At 39.8% G+C, this 16,300-nt stretch overlaps 1 protein-coding gene across 1 annotated transcript in view; it reads left to right on the top strand.

The window, feature by feature from the left end:
• LOC136678359 (interleukin-1 receptor accessory protein-like 1-B) overlaps positions 1-16,300 on the top strand; it is a 479,144-nt gene that overhangs the window by 408,269 nt on the left and 54,575 nt on the right. The window lies entirely within an intron of this gene.

The raw sequence follows: 16,300 nt of genomic DNA, 5'->3' as shown, positions 1-16,300 counted from the left end.
CAAGATTTAATTGAGACAGTTGCACACAGCTCACACATTAAAACATCTCCATGTTCCAGCTTCACTAAAATATCATAAAAACTAATTTGAAATGTTATAATGAAATAAAACCAGTTGATGTACACATTTATACATTTATTAATTTAACCTCCCTTTCAGAAGAAAAGAAAATACATGTTTTTTTAACTTGCTATTAATCATGGTTAATCACATGCTCTGCATACTCTGTTTGCACCTTTTCACCCTGGTTTTCAAAGATCATGACCAGCAGGGTGGACCAATTAGATAGGTGTGTCTAAAGGAGTGAACAGTGAGTTGGAATGCCATAAAACATAATCACGTTAAAAAAAAACACATCACATTGACAGCAATGTTTCACCATTCCTTTGCTTTTTAAAGTCTTATTTTATTGTTATGTAATATAGGAATAAATGTGACTTAACTGATACATAACAGGTTTGTCTTGTGTTTAGAATGAAACTCGATGAACAATGACAAACTTCACTGTCACCTTCCTGTGTAGTGATACACCACTTGCTCACTACTCCCTACTACGTCTGAAGTTCCCTATGAACTGAACCCTTTGGATAAATGTGACCTTCAATCTTCACACACACACACACACACTATGAACACAATAGCCCAGTATATTATCGTGAAGCCACAAACACTCTCCAAAAGCATGGCAACAAAGAGAAAGGCAGTGGAGCCAAACGCTCCTGTCGCCTGGCCATATGTGAATAACAGCAAAAGTGGCATCTTGAATGGGTCTTGTTAATTGAAAAATCTATGTACAGCAGAGGCTCAGAACATGCTGCGAAATTAGAAGACAAAAACACAATTAATATGCCACGGAGACCTTATTAAGGAAAGAAACAGCAAGATCAAGCTCTATTCAAAAGATAAATGAATAAACACACACACACACACACACACACACACACACACACATATATATATATATATATATATATATATATATATATATATATATATATATATATGCATATCTCTGTGAGGAGTTTGGTGTGTTCTCCCCATGTCTGCATGGGTTTCCTCCCACGGTCCAAAAACACATGTTGGTAGGTGGATTGGCGACTCAAAAGTGTTTGTGTGTGTGTGTGATGCCCTGTGAAGGACTGGTGCCCCCTCCAGGGTGTTTATTTATTTATTTATTTATTTTTAGATTTTACGTTTGACACCACCTAAACCCATAAACCCACACTAAAATTCTAGTATACGCATGAAAGGACTTTCTTTAATTTGGTCATATGTAGCAATTACTGTCTCATTTGAGAGTTTCTTTCAATTATTTTAAGTGTTTATTTAATGAAGTACTGCCATGTCTTTTTTATATCTTGACAGTGAAATTCAGGAATTGTTTAGTATGCCCATTTAACCAGCAAGTACAAAAAAAATCCTTTTTATCTGCTGTGCTTTTGATACTGTAGTTTTTCAATGCTGATTTTGCATTAAACTGATATGCAAAAAGAGATCAAACAAAGGTTTTTAAAGAAAGAAGTACAAATATCTCTATGTTTTAAGATTGCTAATTTAACCCTTGTGTTGTCTTGCGGGTCAAAAGTGACCCACTATCATGTTTAGCTGTAGAAAAAATACCTTAAACTATCTTTTTCCAACTTGAAATTTTATGACTTTTCCTAAAGAGACCCCTTCATTAGAAAAAATGATACTTTGTTTTTGTTTATGTTTCCATGTGAGCTGTACACCACTAGGGTACAAAGATTGTCTTATGGGTCATTTTTGACCCGTGAATTATAAAAGCATTTAAACACCAGAAAAAAGTTCAAAGGCCACACACAAATTCTCTCTAATACACACACACACACACACACATAAAAGAAACTCCGGCCTAATAACACATGATCAGTTCTTAGGTCGGAGTTTCTTTGATGGGACCCTGAATCAAAGTACCCCAGTTGGTTGCTTGCTGAAGCCATGAATAGACATTTCAGTGCCCAACAGGTCCTGGATGAGATATTTTCAGGAGCTCTGGAGGAACAAGAGGATGAAGATGTATCTGAAGAGGAAGATGGGGAGGAATGCAACCCAGAGGATGATGCATCTTCAGATGAAGAAGAAGAGGAATTCCCTCACGCTGAGAGAGAGACTTTTTTGTCAAAGAACGGCAAAATTACATGGTCCTCATCAAATTCAGACAGCAACCAGGGAAGAACAGCAGCATCAAACATCATAAGGATGACTCCAGGGCCAACAAGGTATTCGGCTGCCCATGTCCAAGACATTTTATCCACCTTTCTCCTGTTCATCAAACCAGCCATCGAAAAAATCATCCTGGAAAACACAAATTTGGAGGGTTTCTGGAAATATGGAGAAAACTGGAAAAAAATGGATGAGATTGACCTGCGTGGCTACATAGGGCTTTTGATGGCAGGAGATCAACCCAACCTGGATGTCAGGGAAGAAAAACAATAGAAGGATGTTCCTTGAGCAGTTGGGAAAGGCTCTTGTCGCCCCATGTATTGAGAGAAGGGAGCGCCTGCCCTGCACAGAAGCCTCTGCAGTCATTGTGGAAGCTGTTCAGGGAGTTGCATCTTGTCCTGATCCACCTGAGTCTGCAGCTGGGTCACTCAAAAGAAAAAGGTGCCAGTTCTGCCCCTGGAAGAAGGACTGCAAGACAAAAGCTGTGTGCTGCACATGTGAGAAATACATCTGCAAAGCCCATTCTCATGTTCGCACAAACTGTCCTACATGTGCTAAATACAGTTTATGTTGAATATTGTTCACAAAATCAAGCAACATTTTGCTGTTTTGTTAGTGTTATGAGAGAAATATTTTTATAATTCACTTCCTAAAAAATATAAAATAAAAACTGTTGACAAAAAAGTTCCAGATTGTTGACTGTATTTTCCCTTTCAATATAATTAATTCAGAAGTAATAACTTCACATTTATATTATAGCAATAATAAACCTCTACTGTGTAAAAGAAAACTGTTGTGACAGTGTAATCTTTTTCACTGGTGATCTTCTTGTATTGTGTAATAAGCTTTGGTAGGGCGGGTCATTTTTGACCCATAGGACAAGGGGAGTAAACAGAATGTGAAGATCGCACAAGGGTTAAACAAAAACAAAACTAAGTGCTTATCCACTTGAATTGCTTTGAATGGTTCAAGTTTTTTTTACAGAGCCCTTTCTACAACCAACACAAACAAAGCGGCTTCAATAAATGGGAAGATTTTGTTTGGTTAAAGGCCCAATCTTATCAGTCTCTCAGTGGCCATGAAGGTGAGAGAGTCTGACACATACAGATGCTTCCATGGGAGGTGAACTGGGACCCCAAATCTTGAGGCGCGTTCTGGAGAGTAGGTGGAGCAAGTAGGTGCTACATTTTGGAAAAGCTAGTCAGAAAATATTTCTCAAGATTTTGGTCAGTTGTTCAACTCAGTGATGGTGCTTACTAGCTTATTTATTTGGTCTCTCAGTGCATCCAATACAAGAAGATTTACTGTAACATTTATACTGTAATAGGAAATGCAGAAATACAGACAGCTACAGGAAAGCTACAGTTCTATGTGCTGACATTTTTTCTGAAGCCATACATGTGCCATAACTCTTTCAGTTTGATAGGGTTAATGTTATTCCTGTGTAGGTAATAAATATGCAATCAGCATCATCCTGAAATTAACACGGTATTAAGGAGGCTTCCAGACACACCCTCAGAATTGCACTGTTAAATACGGAAATAGGGAAGGCATTTATGAGTTTTTTGAAAACAATGCTGTTTCCAAAAATGGTCATGCACTGCATTGTCCTCTTATGATGGCACTGAACTGATGCAGCCTGAAGCCTCTCCCCGCCTCCCTCTGTCCTTCTTTTCTCTAAGTGCTAAAAGCTATTAGGATTTGAATTGATCCCACCACTTTTTCAGCAATAATAAAATATGCCCCCCCTCTCTCTCTCTCGATTTGCTGAGGAGTAATTGAGCGTCTACACATATGTTCATTAAGTCGGGACTGTGAAAGGAGACTGCTCATTTGAGTGTAATCCCTTTCTTTTAATGTTCCTGCTGGTTTTCATATCTGGCAATGTGTCATCTTAGCTGTCCAATACCATGTTGACTGCAGGCTGTTTCCAAGCGGCTGTGGGTCTCTCTTTCTTTCTCACTATGGAAGAGAAGCCCAAGGAAGGCAATGGAGATAAGAGCATGCAGGCAGAGGGAGCAGACAATCGCGTTAAGCCATGGTCACCCAGGCCAGGGGTGTGGATTTAAATGAATCGCCATCATCCGGATGTTAAAGTCACTCCATGGTACAGAGTCACTCCAACTCACTGACTCACTAAGGCAGCATTTCTCAAAGCGTAGGTATTGAAGGTGGGGCGCTAGGAATCTGAAGAAATTAATAATAATAATAATATTTTGTACTTACATAGCGCTTTTCAGGAACCCAAAGGCACTTACAATTTGTAATACACAAGAGGAAGACAGAACAAGAACACCATGATACATACAGCAGGACAGGACATAGTGGAAGAACAGATTAGGCTTGAAGCAGACTATATGCAAGTGTGAAAAGATATGATTTAAGATTAGATTTGAATGTGGAGAGAGAATTAGATTGTTTAACCAGAGGAGGAAGAGAATTCCAGAGTCTAGGTGCAAATCTAGAAAAAGCTCGGGCTCCAAACCCTTGCAGGTTGAATGGAGGAATGGTGAGTAACCCCTCAGTGCAGGACCTGAGGGTGAGGGAGGGTTTATAGGGAAGAAGGAAGATCAGACAGATATGAAGGAGCGAGGTTGTTAAGAGCTTTGTAGGTAAGTAGAAGAATTTTTAATTGAATACGATATTTGAACGGAAGCCAGTGGAGATGTGGGAGAGCAGGTGTAATATGGTGATGCATGCGAGTGTGGGTGAGGAGACGCGCAGCAGAATTCTGGACCAGCTGGAGTTTGTGAATGGAGGAGGAGCAGATACCAGCAAGAAGAACATTACAGTAATTCAGATGACTGGAAATGAAAGCATGGATAAGAGTTTCGGCCGCAGATTGAGAGAGGGATGATCTGATTTTGGCAGTGTTATGCAAGTGGAAGAAAGATGTTTTAACAACCATGTTGATGTGGGCACTGAATGAGAGAGTGGAGTCGAGGATTACTCCCAGATTGCGAACAAGAGAGGATGGAGAAACCTCTATATCATCAATGTAGAGAATTTTTATTTTTTATTGAGAGTTGACTTGGTGCCAATAAGGAGGAGTTCAGTTTTCAGTGATTAGCATGAGAAAGTTTTGTTTAATCCAGTTCCTGATTTGTGATTAGCAGCTTTCCAGGTGAGCAAGGGTGGACCTTAAATGGATTTAGTACTGAGGTAGATCTGGGTGTCATCCATGTAACAGTGAAAGTCAAGTTTAAAGTGAAGTGGTGCAGTATATGTCCAAGTAGAAGAATATATATGATAAACAAGACAGGTCCAAAGACTGATCCATGTGGAACTCCCTGATGGGACAGTGGCAGTAGAGGACATATGACCAGAAAGGGTGACAAATTGCTTTCTATTTGTTAGGTATGATATAGTCCAATCCAGGGCAGTGCCCTTGATGCCCAGATCATGCAGCCTTGACAGAAGAGTAGAGTGACACACTGTGTCAAAGGCTGCACCTAGGTCTAATAGTAAAAGTATGCTAACCCTAACAACTTTGACTAAAGCTGATCGGTGCTGTGGAATGGCGAAACCAGACCAAAAAGGTTCAAAATATTATTGGTCACTAAGTACTTCTGTAGCATTTAGCACTTTTATGCCTATTTTTATTAATGCCTTTCTCTTTTACCAATAAAGCTTACTCAGTAAAAAGCACCCATTCCCAATTGATTCATTAATAGCCCTTAAACATACGGTACATAAAGACCTTTAGATAGGAGACCAGAAAAATGTAGCTTGCCTGGAGCCAAAATATGCTTTTTTTCACAAAATTTTATTTTGAAAATGCGTCAACGAGACTAACGTGTTTTGGCAGCAAGTCAGACACACGGTGGGTTTTCTTTCAGCCTTCGTTAAGGCATCTGTTCAAATATAAAGCTGCTACAAACATCAGCTTCACTGGCTTCACTTTCAGAGTCTGGTTTATAAAATTAGTTTTTTACCAGCTCTGGGCTTGAGGTCAGTAACGTGAGCACAACACATAACAATGATGGTTAATTACAGTTATGAAAGCGGCTTGTATATAACTGTTAGGGAAACAGAGGAGGATCTGAGAATTAGTTAACGTTAATATGAGCTGTGTTCAGGTTGTGAGAAAGCGGCGAGTTAAACATGCAGCGAGTTAACGTTAGTCTCTGGCCATGTCCCAAACCGCACACTAAAATAAATAAATAGATAGATAGATAGATAGATAGATAGATAGATAGAAAAGGTTTGAGAACCACTGCACTAAGGTCAGTGGCAGAGCTGGTTAGTATAATGGTTCATTTCAGATTCTGAAATACTTTATTGATCCCAGAGGGAAATTGCTGTTGTTACAGTTGCAACCATTTATGTAAAGAATAAACACTAAAATAATCATTTTTAAAAAGAGAAATTTAAAACAAAAGAGAAATAAGGCCCGTGGACTCTTTCTAGCCTGCACTGCAGAGTTCTGTATCACAGAATTAAACTGTATATTCAGCCTCAGAACAAACGTAGCATTACCGCAAATGTAGGTGATCAGCCAAGACATGTTTGGTGTCTCAAACTTAATGGATTCTGCAGTTACAGTGCTAATGAGGCCAATAAATAAAGCTTATATATTGATTTATTTTCATTCATTCATTCATTCATTATATGTAACCGCTTATCCAATTCAGGGTCACGGGGGGTCCAGAGCCTACCTGGAATCATTGGGCGCAAGGCGGGAATACACCCTGGAGGGGGCGCCAGTCCTTCACAGGGCAACACAGACACACACACACATTCACACCTACGGACACTTTTGAGTCGCCAATCCACCTGCAACGTGTGTTTTTGGACCGTGGGAGGAAACCCACACAGACACGGGGAGAACACACCAACACCTCACAGACAGTCACCCGGAGCGGGAATCAAACCCACAACCTCCAGGCCCCTGGAGCTGTGTGACTGCGTGTGTGACACTGTGTGACACTAACCTGCTGCACCACCATGCCACCCAGATTTATTTTCAAACTGTAAAAATTCATCATATTCAACTTGCATCAGATAATGTCAGGAAATCTCAGATTTTCTTATATCTATATTACTGTTACCTATAAAATGGAGAAATATACATAATATACCTAAAAGATTAATGGAGGCAATTTGGGCAGATTAATTTTTGCTTACGCTTTTGCAGGTTTACAATTATTTCATACTTCCGGAGAATCCGTTTGATCCTGGATGGCCAGTGTCCAGCACAGTCTGGAGATCTATCAGCTCAAACACTCTTGGTTTATCTAGATTTACATAGTATTGTTTGAACAGCAAAAACATCAACCAGTGCTGGTTTCACGATCTTCAAAACTGAAAATGCCAGAAACAATGTATGCAAATCTGTTTGATATTTGACTTCATAGTGGTTTTTAGGCAGAAAGCTGATGTGCTAGCGACTTTGGCCTCATATATTACATATTCAAAATTTAGTTTTCTGCCTATAGTGTTCCTTCCAAATCATGGACATCATTTAAGAGCACCTAGCCTAATTTACCATTACTGTAGTGAGGTAATGATGTATAATAATTAGTCCTGGATCAAAGAAGGCACTCCAAATAATCTCAAAGACATTTAATGAGGTGCCAACACACCACAGAACACAGTTTCACCTCTCCACAGCCCAGTGCTGGGGAGCGTTATACCCCTAGTCAACACTTGCCATTAAACCAGTTGACATAAGGATCATGTGTCACCACTCCAGTGTCCCATTCTATGCAAGACTTTTCCATGGAAAATCATCCTGTGTTTATGCAGTTTATGTGAGCTACCATGAGTGGACAGTCAAGATGTGGAATTTATTTGAACTGTTAAAAAGGGGTCAGTTAGCTCCAGCTAGAAAAGTTCTTTTTGAGCTGGAACCAAAAAAAGTAGGTCCTTCAGTGCAAACTGTGATGGAATCCATGGGCGTGTGGTACTAACGAAGCTCCAGAAAGAGCACAGAAATTTGAGTAAAGCTAAAGTTGAGATTGCAGTGAAGCTGGACAAGAACAAGAGAACTGGATGGGTGTGTATTTTTTCATTTTAAAATAACGCAAAGTAAAATCAGGAAAAACTGCATTATCTGATTTCTTATATGGAAATGTGTGAAATAAAAGGAAATAAAACCAGAAAAATGCTCCGTCTATGTGTTTTCTGGGCCTGTCAGTGCGATTTTTTGCCTCCACTACAGTTCACAAGCTCAGCTTAACAGACATAATCATGTATCACTGTGATGTGACCCTGCTGTTTAATCATCACACTTTCCTGACTCTATCCATTTATCTGTGGCTCATGGGTTGAATTCAGCCACAGCAACATGGGAACCAAGCAACCACGCAACAAACAATGCTGATGACCTTTCCTTGGTTCCTATCAAAACTGGTGGAAACATGGGCTGGTTCAAGAATGGAACTGGTTCAAGAGCCAGAGTTCTTCTGCTGAAAAGGGCTGACTGGGTCATACCGCCATTTTTTTGTGTGTGTGTTATGAATGTGTCTCCAGTGCTTACTCATTATTGGATTTTGACAGGAGGAAGCATGGTATTGGTATGATCTGTGTAAATGTAGAGGTTGGTGCAAATATTTAGATCACAAGGACTGTTTTAAAAAATAAGTAAAGAATGAGAGAGAGAGAGAGAGAGAGAGAGAGAGAAGAAAGTGAGAAAGGACTATGCAAAGTGGATGCTTTTGTATCTGCTGTGACCATGCATTAGGTCACACTGCTTTAGTGAAATGAGGTCATACGCATCCCAGACCCCATCCAGAGTACAGAAACGAAATATGAATTGATGGACCTCTTACATTCATGATGAGCGAATCTGTGAATGTAATTTTTCACTCAAAGCTTGCTTCAATTTATCGGCTCATTATGAAGAACTCCACGAGCTGCACAAGTGTTTTTAGCACAGGAAAAACACGAAACCGCTCCGTGCAGGAGGCCCATGCACACTATGGAGAGAAAAAGGGAGTAGACTCTTGGTTAATAAGTAAGAATGCTTACATAAAAGAGCTCAGACTCTCTTGTTCTTTTTGGGTTTTTTTTTTTCACTGACTAATTTTTCATTAGGGCTAATTCTGAACAGTCCTCAGATTCTGTGTGTGGGTGTGAATAAACCAGAAGCTACATTTCCGAGGTGAGACACAGCAATTAGAGCTGTTGATGATTCACCGTGTAACTCAATAATAGCTTGGTGGTTGAGGGAAAGAAAAAAAGAGGGGGGGTTCTTCCTTTTGAAAATATCTGCATTTTCTTTCTCTCTCTCTCTCTCTCTCTCTCTCTCTCTCTCTTTCTCGCTCACTCCTTTATATTTCTTCTTTCTTCATGAGACTGCAGTGACCTCTAGTGGTGTGGAGCAGAGCTACACACTTCCCTTCCAAAAAAAAAAAAAAAAAGGAAGGTTTCTGACTCAGAAGCTTTTCAAGAGACACCTGTGGTGACACATGTTTCTGGAAACAGAAGTCATTTAACACAAAATGTTCCCACTGAGTGAGACACAGAGGTTAACTCTCAACAGTTATTACTTTGATAGCACAGGTGGGATTATTTGGCAGGGGCACAATTGAAGAGAATCCTCCTCGTATTCTTGCAGAGGTTTCAGTGTGTATGAGTGTATGATACCTTATGGTAGACAGGTGTTCTGTATAGTGTTTGTTTTCACCTTTGCGCTATAGTTAAATGACGAGGATTGTTTGCCGTTGCATCATCCACATATAGGCTTCTCATTGGTGGTGACTGAGGTGGCTCTATAATGTTGTGTATGATGTAAAGCTGTGTAGAAATGTGCTAAGTGTAAGGGTAAAGAAATATGGTCTTGTTTTGTTTGTTTGTTTTAATTTTTTGCATGACCACATTGTGCATGTGGTTATAAAGAATTAGCATGGACAGCATTGCAATATGCAATGAAGGGTCTTGTATCTTCACTCATTTTCCATTTTATCAGCTCCACTCACCATACAGGAGCTCTTTGTAGTTCTACAGACAGATACAGACAGTAGTCCACCTGTTTCTCTGCATACATTCTTCCCCGCATTTCCTCCTGAGCTTCAATGGTCAGGACCACCACAGAGCAGCAGCTATGATTTGGGCGGAGGCGCATTCTCTACGCTGACATGACACTGACGTAGTGGTGGTGCATTAGTGTGTATGTGTTGTGCTGGTATGAGTGGATCAGACACAGTAGTGCTGCTGGAACTTTTAAAGCCCTCAGTGTCACTGCTGGACTGAGAATATTAAACCAACCAAAATTATCCAGCCAATAGCGTCCTGTGTCCACTGTTGAAGGACTAGAAGACGACCAACAAAAACTCCAGTAACAGATGAGCTTATGACTTTCCATTTAGGTCGGTGTGTCTAACAGAGTGGACAGTGTTAAAAGCTCAAGTGGCACTAATCTAAAAAATATGATATGAACGTATGCAGAGAAACAGGTGGACTACAGGCTGTATTTGTAGATGTGCCCAATGTTCCTGTATGGTCAGTGGAGTTGATAAAATGGACAATGAATCTCCTACCCTCCTCCAAATGTTATATAGTGCAGTTTCTTTAGTGCTGAACCCAGAGCAGCAATGACAGAGGCTCTTTTCTCCCTATTACAGGTCAGTGAAGCATCACAAGAATTTTGAAGATTCAAGCCTAACAAGCCTTTCTTTATATGCAACTTCATTACTGATTTTGGCCTAGCTGACATGTAATTCAATATTATCAGCATACAATTGTAAGCAGAGTTGTGTTTATGGATTATATATCCTTAGGCCTGTAAATAAATGCAGAAAATAAAGATTGATAGATTGTGCACAGGTGCTGCAGGTAGTGTCGCTCTCACACATCTCCAGCGGCCTATTTCTGTTAAAGTTATGGTACTATATCACTTACCTTTATAAAATACAATGCACACATGCATTCTGTATATGTGTGAGTTGTTTGTTGCTGCATTCAGTTGTATGTGGCTCAGCAATGACATACCAAATGCACGTCTCAACTGCTGCACGTCACGATGTGCATCCGCTGTCAGAAAGCCATCCCTGGAGAGAGTGTGAGCAAAGGAGAGGGAGTGAGTGAGAAAGAGAGATGCTTGATCCTAATACCCAGCAGAGATATGTAAAAAGGCAAGTGATGAGGAGTGGGGCTGAGGGGAAAGGGTGCTCCCCCGGGCGTGTCAGATTACAGCTCCGCCGTTCAGTTCACAATCACTCTCATCCTCTGTTATTCGCAACATCTCTCTATCTCTCTCTCTCTCTCTCTCTCTCTCTCTCTCTCTCTCTCTCTTTCTCTCTCTCTCTCTTTCTCTCTCTCTCTCTCTCTCTCTCTCTCTCTCTCTCTCTCTCTATACTCTAGCCCTATTTCTGCTAAATCTTCCCATGGCTCTGATCAATGTATTCACTAAAGACCTGTTGTACCTGCACCTCCTGCTCTACACGAAAGCTTAATAAGAACTGATCCTAGTGCAGAGGCCCAGTCACTGTAAGACTGCTCCTACAGAGAAACACAGCATTATACTACTGCAAATTCTGAGCTTGCAATATGATAGACTGAGAATGAGTATTCCCTGATATTTGCATTTGCATCTCAGATCTCTTTGAAGAGTATTCTATCTGTAATATAGTAACAGCATAATTTTTTGGTTTATTTCTTACTGCAAATAAACTCAAATGTTTATACATATTGGTGCATTTTCCCAATATCTAAAAATACACACTAATAATGAAATTCGTTATATTAAAAAAGTTGATGCTACAAACCGGATTCCAAAAAAGTTGGGACACTAAACAAATTGTGAATAAAAACTGAATGCAATGATGTGGAGATGGCAAATGTCAATATTTTATTCGTAATAGAACATAGATGACAGGTCAAAAGTTTAATCTGAGTAAATGTAGCATTTTAAAGGAAAAACATGTTGATTCACAATTTCACAGTGTCAATAAATCCCAAAAAAGTTGGGACAAGTAGCAATAAGTGGCTGGAAAAAGGAAATGGAGCATATAACGAACAGCTGGAAGAACAATTAACACTAATTAGGTCAATTGACAACATGATTGGGTATAAAAAGAGCTTCTCAGAGTGTCAGTGTCTCTCTGAAGTCAAGATGGTAAGAGGATCACCAATTCCACCATTGTTGCGCAGAAAGATAGTGCAGCGATACCAGAATGGTGTTACCCAGCGTAAAATCGCAAAGACTTTTAAGTTATCATCATCAACCGTGCATAACATCATCAAAAGATTCAGAGAATCTGGAACAACTGCTGTGCGTAAGGGTCAAGGCCGTAAAACTCTACTGGATGCTCGTGAACTCCGGGCCCTTAAACGTCACTGCACCTCAAACAGGAATGCCACTGTCAAGGAAATAACAGAATGGGCTCAGGAATACTTCCAGAAAGCACTGTCAGTGAACACAATCCACTGTGCCATCCGCCGTCGCCAGCTGAAACTCTACAGTGCAAAGAGGAAGCCATTACTCAGCAAGCTCCAGAAGCTCAGACGTTGGCACTGGGCCAGGGGTCTTTTAAAATGGAGTGTGGCAAAATGGAAGACTGTTCTGTGGTCAGATGAGTCACGATTTGAAGTTCTTTATGGAACACTGGGACGCCATGTCATCCGGACCAGAGAGGACAAGGATAACCCGAGTTGTTATCAACGCTCCGTTCAGAAGCCTGCATCACTGATGGTATGGGGCTGCATGAGTGCTTGTGGCATGGGCAGCTTGCATGTCTGGAAAGGCACCATTAATGCAGAGAACTATGTTCAGATTCTAGAAAAACATATGCTCCCATCTAGACACCATCTCTTTTAGGGAAGACCCTGCATTTTTCAAAAGATAATGCCAGACCACATTCTGCAGCAATCACAACATCATGGCTACGTAGGAGAAGGATCCGGGGACTGAAATGGCAGCCTGCAGTCCAGATCTTTCACCTGTAGAGAACATTTGGCGCATCATAAAGAGGAAGGTGCAACAAAGAAGGCCCAAGACGATTGAACAGTTAGAGGCCTGTATTAGACATGATTGGGAGAGCATTCCTATTTCTGAACTTGAGAAACGGGTCTCCTCTGTCCCCAGACGTCTGAGTGTTGTAAGAAGAAGGGGGGATGCCACACAGTGGTAAAAAATGGCTATGTCCCAACTTTTTTGGGGATTTGTTGACGCCATGAAATTTTGAAACAACATATTTTTCCCTTAAAATGATACATTCTCTCAGTTTAATCTTTTGATCTGTGATTTGTGTTCTATTCTGAATAAAATATTAGATGTTGGCACCTCCTCATCATTGCATTCAGTTTTTATTCACAATTTTAGTGTCCCAACTTTTTTGGAATCCAGTTTGTATACCATTATATTGGCAATACTGTTCTACTGCTAATAGAAAGCTGATCCAGTACAGTGGGCCTTTCTCCCCTGGTCTGCTCTTACAGTAAAACAGAGTAACAGAAAACTGATCCTAGTTCTGTTTGAAAGGGGAAATGCAAGTAGAATATGATTTTATTGTCATTTTATACAGTATGAAAAAAATGAAAACACTGAATTTAACACATGCATGGCAGTAAATACACACACAGCTGTGTGCAGCAACGTCAGCACTCAAGATAGTAACAGCCTGGGGTTAACTGTTAAGGTACTTCAGCCTGGAATGTTGACGATTGAGAAAACACTCCTACACTTCCTACAAACCCCGCTCCAATTTCTCCTGCCCATCCAGGGGAATAAACCAGAAGCCTGTCCATAGCCCACTTCTCTAACTTTTAGGCCTCTATCTCAGTCCACGGCAACAGGGTGAAGGTATAACCGAAAATGATACCATTACAGTCATTTTCAGCAGTGAAACATTAGGTAACTAGTCTGAAAACAGAGCATGCCTAAAGGGGGACTCAGTACTGTTCGGAAAGCCTGTAACACTGAAAAATCCCAAGCTGTGCTGCCTTTGAAAGTAGCTGTTTTGTTGTGTGTGTATTGACTTGTAGAGTGCGTGCATGTGTGTACATGACTTGCAGTAGTTTCTATGGGTGTGTTTTGTTTTGTTTTTTGTGCGCACTGTGAGTCCTGCAGTGCTGCTGCAGTATTGGTTTATTTAAAGCACATATGCACTTTGAGTAGCACATAACATCTTGAGACATGCTCTCTCTCTCTCACACACACACACAAAACAGGCTGTCTGAGGCGTTTGGACCTCTCATGTTGTTTACGGGGTCAAAGGAGACCCAGAGTGCCGCATTCAATGGTGGACCGCAGCGTATTAACCTTAACATAAACAGACATGTTTCAGCTTTAGAGTGCACACTCTTCTGTCTTCTGCCCCAGAAACTAAAGATTTCATATGAATCACTGTCAACCGTATCTCAAAGGCTTCTCTGTGACGGAATAGCCAGCAGGGGCTTGGAAGTACTTAGAATTCTTCTAAAGTTCTGTTGGCTCTCTGAATATTTTGTTGTTGTGTGACTGGTTGGCTTTACATGTTAAATATTAAATATAGACCCTGGCTTGCAAACTGCAAGATTAGATGCTGATGAGTAGCCTACAAAACATTTTTGTGCGTCAGCTTCTGTCAGTGCTGGAGGAAAGCTTTAGCACAAGTGATATCTCCAAGCAACTTATTGAGTGATAGAGGGACAGGATTGCAAAGAATGAATTGGGAGGAAATTGGCCTGGCCTCAAACAGCAGCTTTGCAGCATTATTAGCCCTACAGCTGAAGCTTCTGCTATTACCCATCGATTGGTGTTGTCGATTGATGTTTGGGTAGGAAGTGGATGCTACATAAATACTCCATTACTCTTTTGCTATTTTCCTTTTTGTCATTATCTGTCCCTCTTATAAAGACATGTCTGCTAAATTTGCAATGATGACATGTACCAATCATGATTACTTCTGTACTTATGTCTATTAACTTTATTTAGCTGTAGCTCGAAGCTAATTGGCCAAAATTAGCATGTTAAGTGAGTTAGCAGGTTTCCAGTACTTTATGCCTGTTTTTGTTTATGTGGCAAAATAAATCATGAGGGCCTGAACACCAGAGATACAAAGCCCTATTGTTTTCTGTTTATTTCTTTAGTTAGGTCTTTATTTAATTTTTCTCTCATTTTTGAGGCTTTTCTAATGCTTGAGGAAAGGCAAGTTTGTTTATAGAGCACCTTTCGTACACAGTGGCAATTCAAAGTGCTTTGCAGAGTGATACAGGAAAATTACAGTAGAAGAATTAAAAAAAAGTAAAAGAAAAACAATTAAAAAGCTATTAAAATAAAGTTAAAACAGAATACATATTAAAAATAAACAAAAACAATTAACAGCTATTCAAATATCATTTAAAACAAATTAAAATATTAAATATATAAAAATATAAAAGACAATAAAACAGAGTAATATAAGAAAGGACAGTTATTAAAATAGTACTAAAAAATAAACTAAATAGAGCTACATCTCTAATTCAATCGAACTGCAACACTACTCAGAGACACAGGAGAACAGAAAGGGCTTGAATACTCAGCACAGGCCTCAAAAAATAAATAAATAAAGGCAAAAACAAAAATCTAAAAGTTGTATAGAGTATGGATTTGGCAGTGGTTTAGGAACTCCATAGCTCCCCCAAATGCAGAAAGTGGTCAGGTTGAAGCTGGTCGAATATGCAAATTGGGTATGGTGATTGATCTCATTACTCCAGACAAAGATCACTTTGTTTTACCATTTTGGAAAATTTTGACAAATTTCAAACATTAACACAGTGTTTTCAAAGGGTTACAATGTTCAAAACCTCTAAATGTCTCAGGTCTACTGTTGTTTTGAATAAATTTTGATTCATTTTACAAATGAGCATATGCCTGTCTCTTTGTCTCTATTGCGCCATCTTTGCTTTCAATGCATATATGTCCCCATTGCAATGCTTTTTTTTTCCTAATGAGCCAACTTTTATTTTATTTTTTGGCCTAAAAACATACCAAAACATTACAGTTCGCAAAACTTTAGCACAGGCAGCGTTTTGGTATTGCAACACAATTCATATACAAGTGTATCTTGATCTTATTATTTAGGGCATACAATTGGAATAGGATGAACAACAATTAAAACAGCACATTATTGAATAAACCAAATTATTACATTTGGATCTTGCTTAAGGGCGGCACGGTGTCGCAGACACATAGCTCCAGGGACCTGGAGAT

This window comes from Hoplias malabaricus, chromosome Y (assembly GCF_029633855.1).
Source record: "Hoplias malabaricus isolate fHopMal1 chromosome Y, fHopMal1.hap1, whole genome shotgun sequence".
NCBI classification, from domain to species: Eukaryota; Metazoa; Chordata; class Actinopteri; order Characiformes; family Erythrinidae; genus Hoplias; species Hoplias malabaricus.
This window is presented reverse-complemented; position numbering and strand designations above follow the sequence as displayed.